The sequence below is a fragment of the Ixodes scapularis genome, unplaced genomic scaffold (genome assembly GCF_016920785.2).
Source record: "Ixodes scapularis isolate PalLabHiFi unplaced genomic scaffold, ASM1692078v2 PGA_scaffold13__105_contigs__length_92229423, whole genome shotgun sequence".
In the NCBI taxonomy this organism is placed as follows: Eukaryota; Metazoa; Arthropoda; class Arachnida; order Ixodida; family Ixodidae; genus Ixodes; species Ixodes scapularis.
Window position 1 is genome coordinate 38,902,949 of NW_024609839.1, and position 13,839 is coordinate 38,916,787.

Genomic DNA, 13,839 nt, shown 5'->3' on the forward strand with positions numbered 1-13,839 from the left:
AAAAGTGAAAGCCGTTTACAACTCCCTGTAACACCGAATTAGAGCGCAGCTCTTGAGGAGGAGGAGGGAAGGGTACTGCCCAAGTAGCACGGGGAGCTCGGCCGAAGGATGGCCATATCCCCATGGCCGAGCCATTTTTCATCGGCCATTGCCCGGCCAAAGAGGTCGGTGCCGACCTCGTTATGGTCCCTCGGCATAAGAAAGGCCCACCTGCCCGGGCTTTGGGAGGGCCGGGCCCCATGGCCGAGCACCCCTGGCTCAGGCATCGGCTGGGCACCAATGGCCGGGCACCGGCAGAAGACTAAGGGCCAAGGGCGGTATTGGGTCGGCCACCGAGCTGGCATGGTGGCATTGGCAGAACACCAGTGGCCGAGGGCGGATTTGGGTCGGCCACCAACCTGAAATCGTGGCACCGGCAGAACACCAGTGGCCGAGGGTGGATTTGGGTCGGCCACCGAGATGATATCGATGGCACTGGCAAAACACCAGTGGCCGAGGGCGGTTTTGGGTCGGCCACCGAGATGATATCGTGGCACCGGCAGAACACCAGTGGCCGAGGGCGGATTTGGGTCGGCCACCGAGATGATATCGATGGCACTGGCAAAACACCAGTGGCCGAGGGCGGATTTGGGTCGGCCACCGAGATGATATCGATGGCACTGGCAAAACACCAGTGGCCGAGGGCGGTTTTGGGTCGGCCACCGAGATGATATCGATGGCACTGGCAAAACACCAGTGGCCGAGGGCGGATTTGGGTCGGCCACCGAGATGATATCGTGGCACTGGCAAAACACCAGTGGCCGAGGGCGGATTTGGGTCGGCCACCTACCTGAAATCCTGGCACCAGCAGGACCCCAATGGCCGATGGCGGCTTTGGGTCGGCCACCGAGATGATATCGTGGCACCGGCAGGACGCCAGTGGCCGAGGGTGGCTTTGGGTCGGCCACCGACCTGGGATCCTGGCACCGGCAGAACACCAGTGGCCGAGGGCGGTTTTGGGTTGGTCACCAACCTGAGATTGTGGTACCAGCAGAACGCCATTGGCCGAGGGCGGCTTTCGGTCGGCCGCCGAATTGACAGTGTGGCACCGGCAGGATGCCAGTGGCCGGCAATGGCATTGGGTTGACAGCCAAGCTGGTATGGTGTCCATAGAAAAAACTTGGCAAAGATGGTTAGCCCAATGACTCTCACTAGAGGCCACGCTCAAGGTCTGTTCATACTTGCAAGACGCAGTGGTTGCGTGACTGCATTTTGGTCACCGAGAGACGGTGATGATCGCAAAAGCGACTGGTTTGGAGTTGAAACCGCTCGCTTTTGCGACAAAAAAGCAGTCGCGCGACCACCAGATTTTGGAAGTGTGAATGCGCCTTTAGGGACTCCACTCCCCGATTGTCTTGTGGCACCGCCAGAAGATTGAGTGAGACCGCTCTGCCATGAACCGCTTCAACATTTCTGGACGACGGAAAGCTGTCCTTGAAATTCTAAGTAAAGCTCCAAATAATTTGAATACAATAATTTTAATCCATAAGATTGCCTAAGTGTTGTTACTCTGGAGCATAGCTTATTTAGTGTCGCTTATGTTCCCCTAACCAGTGGATTGCAGGTTGCCTGTTGGCCTATTCAATTTCTTGTCATGCAGCTGGCCTCCTCTGTTTGGGGGGGGGGGGGGCTACAGAAACACACCCTAATTCATGGCAGGAGCCAACAAAAATATGTAAATTTATTTCAAGTGAAAAATAAACAAGTGAACAGGGAATCCTATTTGGCAAGTACACATTAACAGTAAGCAAAGGACGGATATGTAATACTCTTTCAAGGAGCAATGACAGTCAAACTTCAGGGAATAACATTACCTAGCATTCCTTCATGTGTGCTTTGTTGAAAGTGATGAGATCTGATCATTTTGTTTCACACACTTGCTTCTGTTCTGTTGGGAATATGTGGAAGAGCGTCCTCCGGTACAAGCCCGTGCCATTGACTGCACTACGGTGCTATTTGGTAACCGGATGTGCCTATATGCATTTTTCTCATGAGCACATGCCGTTGGCATTAGATCCTACAAGAATGACATCACCCTCAGCAGCTCCTGCCATCTAAACACAGTAAATGTTTAAAGTTGGAAAGATTGCTTGCCCCGATTTCCAGCAACCAGGACCCTGGTTAGGAGCAAGAGTATAGGGCTAGACACATCTTTCGTTAGTCTTGCCTGGCAATAGGTTGTTCGAAAACAACATGAACTGTGCTGTCGAAGGCCGAAGCTGCTTTGTCCTGACCCTAGTTGACCTAAACCCGTTGTCACATCAAGAGAAATGTTTGCACATTATTCAGGAACTATGTTTTGTAGGTATGTGTGTACAGTCAAACCCGACTATATTGAACCCGTTTACTTGGAATTATTTCTTATATTGAAAAACTTTTGTGCACAGTAATGTTACAGCGATAATATATATCAACAATTACGGTTACATTGAACAAAAATAGCAGCCACTACCGATACATCGAACTGCCAAGAGTGCCGTTTTGCTCTGCAAGCTTGCTTTCCCCCAATGTTTGCGGCCGCATTGGGGGAAAGCCAGCTTGAAGAGCACGCTGGCTTCTTTTTTGTGGGCGGACGCATTGACTTAACACCTCTAAGAAAGAAGGCCGTAGCGCTCCGAGTGGTTACATCACAATGTCGGAGAAGGAAGGCCATGGTGCAACTACATAAAAAAAAAATATCACATCGTCGTGAAAAACATTTTTCTTGTCAAGCGGCACGGTGGGGTTTGTGCGCGTTTATCCGACATTAATATGTCTTAAAAGTGCTGTCTTGTACAATTTATTATATATATATAATATAAATGTAATATACAATGTGCTACCAAGGTTGAAAGTACCAATTTTATATTCATGATTACCCCTATAACCGCGGGACTATGTGCAGTCCCGCAGCTCCCCACAACTTTCGAATGAACCAGTTCGGTGAGACATTTTCATCTTCCCTCCAACAACTCCGATTCTGGTAAATGTATGTTGTGTGCGAGCTGCAGACTGTCTGAAAAGGAACGCTGGGACTTTCAGAAGGGAAGAGAATGGAAAAAAATCAAGTCATCGCCACGGGGAGCGCACACGAGCAAGAGATGGGCCGACAACATTAAGCCTCCCACACTGCTCCGCTGCTCTCGTGTGAGGTTCTTTTGATCCTTGTTCCCGACGTTTTTCTGTCGTCACCGCAGTCTCGGGTAGTTTTTGTGTTCGCTTGATACTACGGCATTTACGTGGATTCGCGGAACAAGTCCTGCTACTGTTTGAGTGACGTGTGTGGAAACTAGCCAACAATGACACTGGTTGATTATCGATAGACCTCTCGAGATCTCGACTAAGAGGGACTTCTTGGAGCTTGTCTTCAAATGTTTTCGTGCCAGATATTGTGGGACATATGGATACGATCGACAGGTGAGAAACAACTTATTTACGGGCTTTCTTGGTCATGTGGGACACAAGTAAGTGCTGCAGTCTTTCTTTTAAAATTTTGTGATAGAGTGGAATTTTGTTCTTTGTCGCTATCCGTGTACAGTGGCGTCGACATTTGTAAATATGCGTTGTAACATTCTAGTTTTCACTGGAAGGTGAATGACAAGTTTGTGCGATCATACAAAATGCATTTTTTGTGGTTTCGTGTTTGCTGATACTAATGTCATTTTATTGCCTTTACCGCATTTATACCAGGACCTTAACTGTATTACGGCAATAGTATTATTGTATACAAAAGAAGTTATATTTTGTTTACATGATTGTAAGTGACCCTTCTCTAGCTGTGTCCACGTTGACTACGTCCACCTGATCTTTAACTGATCTGTTTTGCTGTGTCCACTCACTGCGTGTCTCACAATTTTGTTGAAGCGTTTCTGTATAAATTATGCATTCCTACAACAATTGCGTGACTCAATGTTTTCAACTTAAAACAATCACTTTGTATAGGCGTCTTATACGCATACTTCGTGCCATTTTGTACCGATTATTTAGCGATGTAATGCTTTGCCCGTGAAATACAATGTTTTCTAGACCCATTGTTATGGGCAGCTTTCATTTTAGCTAACAAATCACGCTTATGTGACTAAAACCGCGTTACAACAATCGACCCACGCGCGTTGCCTTCGCTTCGACGTGCGCCCCCGATGGCCTTCATTTGAGACGTCACGAGAGGAGCGCTACGGCCTTCTCTTCTGGGAGGTGTTGGTCGACCGCCCGGAACAAAAAAAAAAATCTCTTTTGCGCAGGGAGCAGGGGGAGGGCGCTCCATGGTTCCTCTTCCCACTCCGTCCACAAAAGAGAATACTGCCTTTTCTTCCGAGAAGGTTGAGGCGGCCGCCCGGAAAAAAAAAAGCCAGCTTGCTCTGCTAGCTGGCTTTCCCCCAACGCAGCTGCCTGCCTTAGGGGAAAGCCAACTTGCAAAGCGAAACGGAAGCTCTGCAGGTGCTACTGCTCGGACGTGCTCCGTGCTCTCGGCATAGTTCGGCCCTAATGTGCGAATATAGAAGGCAGCGGCCTCAATTTCGGAGTCCATCGATAGCGTAGAAAAATATTGTTATTGCGGATGCAATGAAGAAAAAGCAGCAGAAGATGCAAGACTATTTCATTGTGTAATATTTCAGCAGAAAGTGGATTTTTGAGAGTCAAATTCATTAATACTTCTAATTGAATAACCCGCTATATCGAACTGGCAGACGTTTTCTTGCGAGTTTGATGTAAACGAGTTTGACGTATAGTGGATTTTGAGTTCAAAACGAATTTAAAGTGAATATTTTTTTCTGTTGAATAGTTTTGAATTTAATATTGTTATAGTTTTTACAAGCCTTCCACTACTGTACGATACTTAAATAGAAACCCTGCAGGTTGCTGCCGAGATTTCACTTGTACTCTCCTAAGTCCTTATTTTAATACGTACCTCATATTTATAAACTGCGGCATCTGAACAAGAAATTTGTTGCAGATATTCTAGTCAAGAGGATTTTTAAATCTGCTCGTTATAGGCAAATATTTTGTATTCAATATAAAGTATGAAAAAAAAAAAAGGAGCATGAATGATGAACGTATGTTCTCAAGGCCTCTTTTGCCTAACCCAGACATTGTTTCTCAAAATTAATGAACTTCTAATTGCAAGTTTTAGAATGTGTCCAAATTTGTGCGTTTCAAAGAAATGGCATCGTCGTAATGCGCCAATCCAGACAAGGTCTAGGCTTGGCACATGCGCACTGGTGACGACGCTATTTTTGCTTCCGCAAGGCTTTTGGGTACTCTAGCCTATAATTGCCTAAAACTATTACTTAAGGTATTCACATCAAACTTGATCACATCAGTCATGCTCGTGAATGCAAGTGACAACCTAGCTTTTCATAATCTACACCTTTTTGTGTCTAGAAATTTAGTTTTTTATCCAAAAGTGTTTTTTGTATTCCTTCATACACAAACTCATCTCTGTTACGTCACAGTGCGGTGGTGGCGCTTCGGGCACAATTCCGGTCTGGGGCTGTGGGCGGAAGTCCCCGTGCGAGACGTGTATTCCTGCGTTGTTTTGAAAGGAACCTGACAAAAACCCGCTTTCTCGTCAAAACATCACGACTGGGGCTGTACTAAAAGAGTCTAGAAAGGTTTGAAGGTTAGTTTTCATGTGCTCGGTTCGTCCGAGAACGTGGATATGTGCCGTGAAAAGGGAAAACCAGATGCCGTCGGACCACATCTGCTTGGGCGGGAAGCACTTCGGGTTGAATTCACGAATACTGGTGGTCATCAATTTATTCTTTTGTTCCCACATGAATGCCAAAAAACCGTCATGTTGTACCGACCATTGTATAATGACTATGTTCAGTGCGTCTTCAAGTTCAAACGGCCGCCTGATCATTCGAACTATCGTCTGCTGTCTCAGACAATTCTGCTTGTCTGCTCTTTTAGAAGACACCGGCCCGAACATCAAATGTTGATGCCGTACTTGCGATAAGAAGTAAGTGCAGCCCTCAAAAGACTTAAATTTGAAACTTGGTAAGCAGGCTTCATGTAAACAGTAGATACAAAAAGATGTTCATCATTGTTACCAGTGGCCATCACCAACTTGTTATGCCTAATTCACTTGGTCCGATTCTGCTTGCGATTTTCAGTATCGGCGTCGACCATCTCAGCTACGGTTCACGCTGTTGCAGCCCGAGTGACTTCGCGACTGAAAATTGCGAGCGAAATCTCATCATGCGAATCAGGCTTTAGCGTACATTCTGCGGCGTCCACGCGGAATGAATCGCCGCATGCCACATTATTCACGCGAAGTTTTGCGGTGTAACGAGCCTCGGTAATCTCCCTGAGGCCGCTCAAGTAGTCAGGCATCGCAAAAACGACGTAGAATCACCAATTCGAACGCCAAAAAGGGCAGGGGGACTCACACCGACAACGACAACATCGCATTCCAATGGTTTGTTTATGGGCGACGGCGAGCTTCTCGCCCACACTCCATCGCGCATGCGCGGCGCCAGTGGCGCTACAGTTTGTAAATATGAACTGGTGTAAACTATAATTTAGGGAATGACATATAAAATATCAAGCAAATAAAAAAATGTCAACCATTTACCTACTACTCAGTTTCATCTGAAATGACCCAATACCATGGTGTTAAGAGAGTTCAGCCTTCAGTTGTGTGGTGTAAACATCAGCCAGTGTGCAACGGTATTACAAATACCAGAGTCACCACTTGCGCGAAGGCATGATGTTGCTCCAATGACACTGCCTAGCTTTCTGCTTCTTCGTCCATTTATCATTTTCTTTTTAGACACAGCCTGCTATTGTTTTACCCTCGCCATGCCCGCCATCAATTGGGGCATAAAATTCATAATGTTTCCTGTTCATATGTTCGTTATACCTTACAATACAACACAGACCATGCTACAGGCCACACAAGTCAACTCAATGTAGTGACCTCGGAGAGAGGCGCTGTGATGCGTTGTCACTTGATGCGCTAAGTTGCCCGAGACAGCTGGCAACGGCCGCTACAATCCATTGCACTTACAAACGGAGTATAGTGACTTCTAGATAAATTATTTGAATCATTTTGTCAACTCCCTACATGCACTAAAATACTACTTCGAGAAATTAGCACAGTTGAGAGCAACCAACCAAGCACAGCACCCCGAGGACTGATGCACCACAAAGTTCAGTTTCCATAGGCACTACCAGACACATCACAGATAAAAAAAAATATAAATAAAAAAACATTTTTTTGTATGATGCTTTGTGGTGCCTGGGAGATAATGCGACCAACTATGGCCACTGTGGATACGGTGCTCGAGTAACCACTAGTTGTTGAGACACAGCACCTCCAACAGAAATTGACTGCAACAGACTCGGCAAAACCGTTATTTCTTTATTTTAAGACAATAGAATACAACAGGTCTTGGTGGTGGATTCTGAATTACATGTTTCTAAGTGTTCAATAACGAAAATGAAAAAAAAAATTGAGGATGACAATATCTTTGAATTCTCACAAAAAAATTGTTTGACTTTTTCTATATTTAAAAAAAACTGAGCATGCATAAAAATATTTACGTTTCGGGATGTTTTATTACCCTGTGGAGCTCGAAGATATGTTAATGCGCAATTGGGAAAATCATATTTCCACCTCCTCAGACGCAATTTATTTTAACAAAAACATTGAAGGTCTTTTTGTAAAAGTAGGTCTATTCCATTGCAAGGACATATTTTGCTAGCTCCTATAAAATCTTAATTGAAAACAAAAAATAGGCACGACATTATTGTCCTATCTTAACATGTTGCCCCATTTGTTTTTATCGCCTTCCTTGTTTCTGTTAGACTCTACACATTGGCCGGTTCCCCAATTCCCCATTCTTGGGTCAGGCTCTGTTGATGCACTGTTTAGTTAAATTAAACTATTATTGCTACATGAAAGTTTTATGAGTCTGTGCTTTGTCGGACACATGTCTATATTTCCTGTTTACAGTGTAACAGTTACACTTGCGGCTCACCCGGACCGTGTCGCTTGCTCCAGTGCCGCTACAAGTCATGCCTTCATAGTGCCTTGTTTGGAAGACTTCAATGTCATGGGTGCCTTGCGACCACGGCTTCTAGAAAAAAAACAAAAAAACACACAATTAATTGCCTGCACGCAGAACACCAAAGAAAAAAATCAAACCTCTGGGTATCTAATGCCTGTCAAGAATATCAATGTAACCTGTGCTTTAGTGCACATTCTATATACTCTGTGCATTAGTTGTAATATGGGGAAGAGAGCAGATGCTGTACAGAGATGTTGTCCACCTAAAGTAGGTTTAAAGTATGTCCCTTACATCTATCACTTGCTTCATGCAGTTAAGCATGTTATGTACGAACCAAGATTGAATATGATATTCAGTCAATTTCCGTGCAAACGACATAAACAATCACGTGCCTCTGTCAAGTGGCAAATTTGAATGCAAGCTCTGCTAGGTACATATATATGTCTCGTCTGGTTGAAATTAATCACAGGAGCTCACTCTTAAGAGACATTGCACAATTTCAGGTTGTCCGAGCCACGCAGCTTGCTCCACCTTACGTATCATTGCGCAGCATGTTAGTAACATGACAGCCTCCTTGTCAACGCTAAAGTCATTTTCCTCGTTTGAGGTTTTTTGGCAATGCTTATTCCACAGCCTACAGCCCTAAAACTTGAATCTCTATCATATTGAGGGCTATATCACTCAGCTTGCATCCACCCCCTTCTACAGGCTGCAACCACAGAGGCATAACATAAACAGATCCAGTCCCTATAACACCAAAAAATATTGAACGGTTCCAATTGCATTGCTGCATCAATAGACCCATTTTCTGAAAGTCCACACAAGGCACACTAGATCTTGTAAAGAGGTACAGTAGCACAGCCAAAAATAATTTACGTCCCCACTCACCCCTCCCAATATTAATTAGCACAGTACGATGTGTAATAATACGCTACTTTCCACTTACAGTATGGGTGCATGTTCTGGTGTAAGTCATCGCACCAGTAATAGGCAAAATAAAATTGCCCATAAAACTGCATATCGCGTGGAACCTTGATTATGCATTTCCAGTTTATTCAACGTCCTGCATTTTACTATAATTTAGCGCAGGTTTGTCAAAGTGCTGTAATTATTGTCGTTTTGGGTAATACGACTCCGGGTTCATTATTTGACACTTTCGCGCGTTCCCATAAATGTTGTATAATGAATGTTCCACTGCATACGGTCTAAACTTCCAAGGGGGAGGGGGGGGTACTGAAGTTTCATGAGTAAAGCACTGCGGATGCGCCAAATGCCCAAGAACTACCCACGGTTATGCCCAGTGAACTGGCAGGTGCGGATAAAAATAAATTAGATTTGGCGGATTGTGAATTGGATGCAGATGTCATGGGCTACAGGCGCGGATATCCGTGGGTCCGGATCTATATTTTTGTCGAGGGGGCTCTCAAGCGTGAGTTATCGCAGAGCGAAGGGAATAAGTGAGTAATTCTACAAAGTGCATTATGGAATGTTTGGCAGGAAAAAAATTACTCTCTCAGAAAAGGAGTGCCAATTTGGGAGAAAATATTTCTTTACACTAAGACCTGAGTCTTATCAGAGATTGGTTTAGAGTGTTCTGCGTCACCAAACCTGCTGTCCCTACAAAAAATAAAGAATGTAGGGGCATCAATTGCCTTGGGAAAGTGTGTTCTTGTCTGGCACGAAAAGAGTGGAAAACATTCTTTGGGCAAAGGAAACTCAAAACGTACAAGCCACAAAAAAGTAGAAGCCCCAGTCGTGTAATCGCGTCTTACCACGCATATACCAGTGCTTCTCTGCAAAGAGTGACCGCCTTTCCTCGCACACTTTTTTTTTATTTTTTAAAGGGACACTGACAGGGTATTTATGCTCGCCAAGGTTTTTAGTTGTACGTGACATATGAGAGCTCAACTACCCAGGACAGAATTTGCGGCTCAAAATTCGGTTTCTTTCCGCCCAAAAACCGCCGATCAAGAACTGGCCGGTTCGAGTCTCGCTCACTCTCCTTTCCGCGGTCACGGGCCGTTTTCTAAGGTATCGATGCGACCACCAAATTTAATCAAAGTCGTGGGTCACTGAAGGCACACACTCAATATTAAAAATAGAAAAAAAATATGAAACCCATTTTTTGTGGCTTCTAAAAAGCTGTAAATACGTTGATTGATAAAAAAAGTTCCACAGACAACCGGAAGCATTCTGTGCGTTCGTCGTTTCGCGTATCGTGGGACTCGCGGGGACGGCGATGGCAGCGGACGACGGGCATGGGACCTCTATTTCAGAACTGTCGTTTGCGGTACCGGCGAATTCTGTCTACCGTTAAAAGAGAAATTTGGGACTGATCAAAAGAATTGGTATTCATCCCGTACGACACGCCCGGCCACCAAGCAGATTTGCACGAAGACGTCGCCGAGCCGTCGCTCCCTTCCCGTGGCTGAAGACATCGCTCGCGCAAACGTCAAGCACGACGTGTCTACTTCGAGTTGAATATGCACGCGTACGATTTCTTTACTACGTGCGAATGTCCCCAAAGCGTGGTGCTTCCCGACTTCGACCCGGGAGTGCTTTTGCTAGAGAAAAATCGACAGCAAACTTTCCAACTTACAGTTTACCGGCTGAATTATTACTAAGAAAAGAGATCCACCAGAAGTGAGATGTGCCAGTAGCTCAGTGGGAAAGACGTCCGGTTCACACGCGTTAGGTCTGGGATCGATCCCTCGTGTAGCTCTATTTTTTTTTTTTTTTAACATTTTCCGATGTTTACATATCTTTTTCTTTTTTTTTTACAATCATCACTGAAGAAACAAACAAAAGTTGTGGACGATACTTCGCTTAATTAAATGGTATGGGATTTCCGTTTTGACACCTGCGAACTCAATGTAATCACTTTCCACAAAATACGAGGAGCATACAAATCAGGTAGCGTCCGCTTTCCGAGGTGCCCGTATATGTTCTACAGGAATTTCAGCCAGCCATTGGTCCCGATCCCGTTGATCTTTCGGAAACTCTGTCGCACAATGCCACTTTTTTTCGGATGCAGGACATGTGAGCCAGCTCTTCACGCAACATCTTGGGTGTATTCTTTTCGGAGCCGATCATGGAAATTCACCACGGGCACCTACTACTCATCCTCCAACTCCTCAATGTACAAAACAACTCATCTTGGAGTACAAAACAACGAGCGGAACAAACATAACTGCAAAAGAATCGCACGGCGAGCAGTTCCCGCACGCCGCATAGCACACCGCATGTCGTGTCGTCTGCTATGGAGAGGAGAAAACAAAAACAAAAACGCACGGTCGGGTGTAGCCACGTGACTTCCGCCACTCACTCTCTTCTCTCCACTTCTCCGACCTCCGTCGGGTTTCGGTTTCGATTTCGAGCAGTTGCGTCTTTTGGCTATATTAAACAAATACGCTACTCTGTTGCAAAATATTAATTGGGTAGTCCTCCGACACCATAATGAAGTGCCTGGCAAAAAATAAAAAAAAATTTTGGGGGCTGTCAGTGTCCCTTTAACTTAAAAGGGACCTTCAAAAAAGAAAATGTAGGAGGGACACGCAGGTAAAAAACAAATTTAACATGAACAAAAAAAATTTTTTTTAGAGGCTGGTACACATGTACAGCACAGAGCTGATGAACCTAATTTAGCACTAATTCACCACTGTATCACTGGTGTAGGACAAATGTAAGACTGCATAAACAAGATCAGCATTACAGTACAGACTACTTATAACGTAACCACTTATAGTGCAGGACCGGGTATAACGCGACTTTTTTATTTAAACCACCGGTTCGCCTCCCATAGAACTCCATGTAATTACATACCACTTAAAATGCAGGCGCGAAGGGAAATACTGGTTATAGTGCGGTTTCTGGAACAGCGCGCCGATTGCCCTGCGCAGCCAGCACGCTTCCCTGTGCGACACTAGATAATGGCGCTAGCCTGGCTAGCCGCAAGCGGCACTCGCGGGGCAAAGAGGTTGCTCGAAGTCGTGGCTCCAAGAAGCGAAGAGAGAGGCTTCAGTTGCCATACCGACGAAGGGACGCACGCACGTGTCGCTCACGTGCGTGCGTTGGAAACAACCGCAACGACAGACCAATTGCAGGTTGGGGAGAACTGTTAGAGTGCGTTGCATGTCAGTCGCGGGCCGGCATCTATCCGCAAACATGGCGTCGGTTGCGATCGTTCCACGCAAAAGCACTATCCTTGACTGTGAATTTTTGTTGTGTGCCGCTATGATAACCCAGCACGTACTAGAAGGGGAGATCCACCTACTCGTGCGGCAATGTCGTGGCGGCACTCTCAAGACGGCAGAAACGCCCGTGTCGTTGTGTTTGTTTACTTCGACTACAGTGGTGCTTTCTAAGCATTTGTGTTTTTGAACATCGCCCGGATTTCTTATCTGGAGCATTTCACGCCTGTGCTAAAGTTGAAGGTATTACTGGCGCGTACCGTATAAAGGATGCTAATTTTCACGCGTCTTCATCACCGGAAAAAGTGATTAGGGTTAGCAATTCTAACGCTTGCAACGTCCGTCCGCAACCAGCGACGCCGTTAAAAGGCTGCGCCAGGCAAAAGTCGCTCATTTCTTTCAAAATTGACACACTTAAAAGAGAAGTGTACAAGTCTGGTGAAATAAAGACTCCTCTTCGACTAACATAAAATAAATTTTTTTTTTTTAAGGTAAGTTGTCTCATGGCATGTATTTTGGCCTGAAAAATTGATGTTTTCGTTATAACGCGGTACCGCTTATAGTGCAGATTTTCGCGACTCCCGCGTTTTACGTTATATGCGGTCTACACTGTATTCCCAGGTCTTGACTAATAGCCCTAATGTAGAGCTGTGGTTGTATGTGTAAACAGGCCTTACATAATATCTTTTTATCACTATTACCTTGAAGGTTTCACAACTGCGGTGATGCGATTGGCCTAACCCGTTTTGGAGCACCTTTCGGAGCAGCCAAAACAGTGTTTTGGAGCAGCAAAAGTGGCCTTTGCAGCAGCCAAGACAGTGTTTTGGAGCAGCAAAAGTGGCTTTTGGAGCAGCCAAAACAGTGTTTTGGAGCAGCAGAGGTGACTTTTGGAGCAGGTATTCTTAGAAAAAAAATATTTGTTTTAAGTGCTGGACAAACGAAGGGCACTTTGCTCGCCGCAATAAGCAAACTATGGTCAAGCTAGACCACCTGGGAGTCTCAACGTGTAACTGAAATGCCAATGACATGACAGATTTTGCAGTGCTTCAGGTAAATTATACACACATATGTAACTGCTGAAGATAAATAAGAACCAAACTGCACATAATAAAATTTATTTGAAAATGATCAGCTTACAAGTAAATATCACAGCAGTAGGTTGACTAGTTATATAATATAATGAAAGGAAGCAGTCTCCGACTGATGAAACGCGTAACTACTGCAGAGCAATGCGAAATTGTACACAAGACAAACGTTCATTACGAGTCTTAGCGCGTGCTTTTCTTTTCGCTTTTTGAAACTTTCTGAAAGGCTGCTCCAAGCCTCGCTTTGCCTTCGGCTAGAAATGAATGTCAACTTTCAATGTCTCCAAAGAGACATTGAGACATCCCATAAGTGTACAATGCTGTAGGCGTTGCCGAGCGATTCCGAAAAACCGCTTGCCGCCGTTTCACTGGTTCCCGACGAGCCAGATTTTCGTCAAAAGTAAGCAAACGTAAAACAATGAATTGCAAGCGTCCCAGCAGGTGCTTCTCTTGTACAATCATATTCGCATGCACCTGAGGGCAACTTCGGCAAGCTTGCAGTTGCACGTGCTTCGTCGCGTGAGCGGAGAT

At 45.2% G+C, this 13,839-nt stretch overlaps 1 long non-coding RNA gene across 10 annotated transcripts in view; it reads right to left on the bottom strand.

The window, feature by feature from the left end:
• Nucleotides 1–756: 756 nt before the first annotated feature.
• Nucleotides 757–13,839, bottom strand: part of LOC120837390 — a 77,937-nt gene continuing 64,854 nt past the window's right edge. For 5 of the 10 annotated variants that reach the window (XR_006077648.1, XR_006077656.1, XR_006077654.1 and 2 more), the window contains exon 4: nucleotides 7,553–8,102. This is a non-coding gene — a long non-coding RNA (uncharacterized LOC120837390). Of the gene's footprint in view, nucleotides 1,013–7,549; nucleotides 8,103–13,839 lie in introns of those variants that run through there. The other 5 variants (XR_006077653.1, XR_006077651.1, XR_006077652.1 and 2 more) reach the window with 4 other exon arrangements.